Source organism: Brienomyrus brachyistius, chromosome 16, assembly GCF_023856365.1.
Source record: "Brienomyrus brachyistius isolate T26 chromosome 16, BBRACH_0.4, whole genome shotgun sequence".
Taxonomy (NCBI): Eukaryota; Metazoa; Chordata; class Actinopteri; order Osteoglossiformes; family Mormyridae; genus Brienomyrus; species Brienomyrus brachyistius.
Window position 1 is genome coordinate 16,664,461 of NC_064548.1, and position 2,446 is coordinate 16,666,906.

Here is a 2,446-nt window from a genome sequence, read left to right on the forward strand (position 1 = left end):
GGCTAAATGCTGAAGTAGATCCTTCTAAACTTTTAAAACAAGTTGCAACTGTAAAGTAGTTAAAATTGCTTTATTTTGTAGTAAACTGCTATTTCCTAACTGTACCTAAGTGATTATCAAATAATTACTGCCAAAATGTTCTAAAGTTCTTCCTTGTATGACGTACAAAAAAAGAAAGAAAATGAACTGTCTTTGGAAAAAGAAAAAGTACAACATAATATAAAATACGAGACAACCTTAGAGTGGCTCTAACAATTAGCTTGAATGGCAGAAGACTGCAGTGCTGAAACGGTTATTTTAGCCCATGTACGTTTCAATCTGGGGTCACTGTTCCTCACCACTAAAAATATCACCCTACAAACCTGAGACTTCGACAGGGACTACAAATGCTGATCAGCGCTTTGTAAAAAGCCATAAAGCTTCACACAGACGTAATTTTAAATCAAACTCAAACTTCCTCAAAAGAATGGCCGAAAGCAAGTGCGATTCCCAGGGATTGATCATTTTATAATTAAATCTACTCCAAAACGGGGCCTGTATGGGCGTTTTAATATAGTCATGGTATCCTTCTGTTAACACAGCCACGATGGCCTTTTCTAAAGAAGAGGTCAATAAGCGAGACCCGCAGCAACCCCGCTCCTTTCATGTCGGCCCCTGACAATGCCCAGCACTCAGACAGCATTACAATTAAACGTGCCGGCAAACCGGGAGCCCACAGAAACCCTACAAGTCATTCGCCTTGTCATATCCACTGTCAAACTGAATAGCTTAGAAACAAATCGCCCAGGCTGACAAATAACGTGTCAGATTACCTCAGCTTCGTATTAATCTAAGCTTTACAGCAATACCTTTTAACCTCCTGAATTAGAAATCTAACAGGCCAATAGTTGCATGACAAATTACAGAAAAAAAGTCAAAAACGACAAATATTTAAAACTCCTCTACAATTATCCAAGGTTGCATTTAGTTTTACGCGACTATAAGAGTCCATCTCGGTCTCCCCCCATAAAGTCGTTGACTTATAGCTGGAAGGCGACTGCTTGCCGGACAACGTGCCAATAATCTTCTAATAAGTATCTGACTGAAAGGAGAGCCACCTAAAGCCATCGCTCGAGTACTTGGGGGGGGGGTGAATGGAGCTGGCAAGACACAGACACCCCTCACCCCCAAAATGAAAACGACATTCTGACCGGAGGGTAACCAGAATTTACCGTTTAAATCGTACGGTTGAAAAAAAAAAACCGCTCGTCAGGCGAGAAAGTAGCCGACGACACCCGGTTACATGCTCAACAACGTCGCCTGCGAGTTTAACGGTCCCTTAGCTGACTCAGGCTAAATAGGTATCAACCAGACCGGGGCTGAACATGGAAGACGGTCACAGGACCAGACCAAGTCCGTGACACATGGCCGTTTGCCCGTAGCTGTCGGACTTACCTCTGGTAGCAGCAAGACCACAAAGGCTCCGAAACATACGGCTTCAAAATAAGCGTCTCTTCACCAGAAAATATGGGGGTGAAAGAAAAAAAAATCTGAAAAATATTCTGCAAATAGTCATTCGAATCTAGCTGCATATTAGTGTTTAAAAAAAAATCATAAAATAGTAATTATAAAATAAAGGTGAACATGCCGTGAGTGTAAGCAGTGTTCCCTAGTTAAGGTTAGCTGGTTAACTAGCTTGCGGCGATGACAGCCCGTAGCCACTCCCGCTCAAACTTAACGTAAAAAAGCACTAAAAACGGCTTCGGTTAAAGCGTAAACGCCTCAAATCCAACGACATGTGTTTGAAATAATTTTAAAACATTTTTACATATTTTTTCGGAGAGCTTTTTTAAAGATTTTCCGGGTATTTGTTAACCCCAGAATCCGCATATGCCTTTCTTCGGTTAACGTCCCCCGTCTTGTCTGCCTTATCTTCAGTTAGTCCGTATCCTCCCCTCGCGCGGCTCCCTCTACACTCTCCCCTTACCGTCTGCATTTAATTTAATTTCTAGAAGTTTTTAAGACTTAAAAAATAATAAGAGTTATAAAAGAAGAGGAGCGTCGGCTCGTCCACCCCGACAGCTCTCCCTGCCCGCCGCCGCAATAATCGCTCTCCACTCGAAAATGGCGCCGAAACCTGGTCTCCACATTCAAATCCGCCAGAGCAGCCGGAGCCGCCCCCGCCCTGCCGGGCCGGGCATGCCGGGAGTCTGCGCCGCGCCGCCGATTGGACAGCGAGGCGACGCGCCGTCTCAAACCGACTCCCAGCTCACCCCTGGCTCTCTCTCCGACCGGTTGAGGGGGGAAGCGGAGTTTTTAGCTAGCCGGAGTTGAGACTTGAAGCGGCTAAGGGTTAAACCTGCTTTATTAACGTAGATTAAAGCCGTTTCCCCTTACTGCGAATTTTGGGGGCAGTGTGCAATGCGTGCTGACACGTGGATAAACCTTCGCCTGTTATCTTTGTCTA

The 2,446-nt window shown here is 44.7% G+C and overlaps 1 long non-coding RNA gene across 1 annotated transcript in view; it reads right to left on the reverse strand.

The window, feature by feature from the left end:
• Positions 1 to 2,237, reverse strand: part of LOC125709520 (uncharacterized) — a 14,269-nt gene extending 12,032 nt beyond the window's left edge. The window contains exon 1 of the long non-coding RNA XR_007382744.1: positions 1,435 to 2,237. This is a non-coding gene — a long non-coding RNA (uncharacterized LOC125709520). The remainder of the gene's footprint in view (positions 1 to 1,434) is intronic.
• Between the last annotated feature and the right edge of the window lie 209 nt (positions 2,238 to 2,446).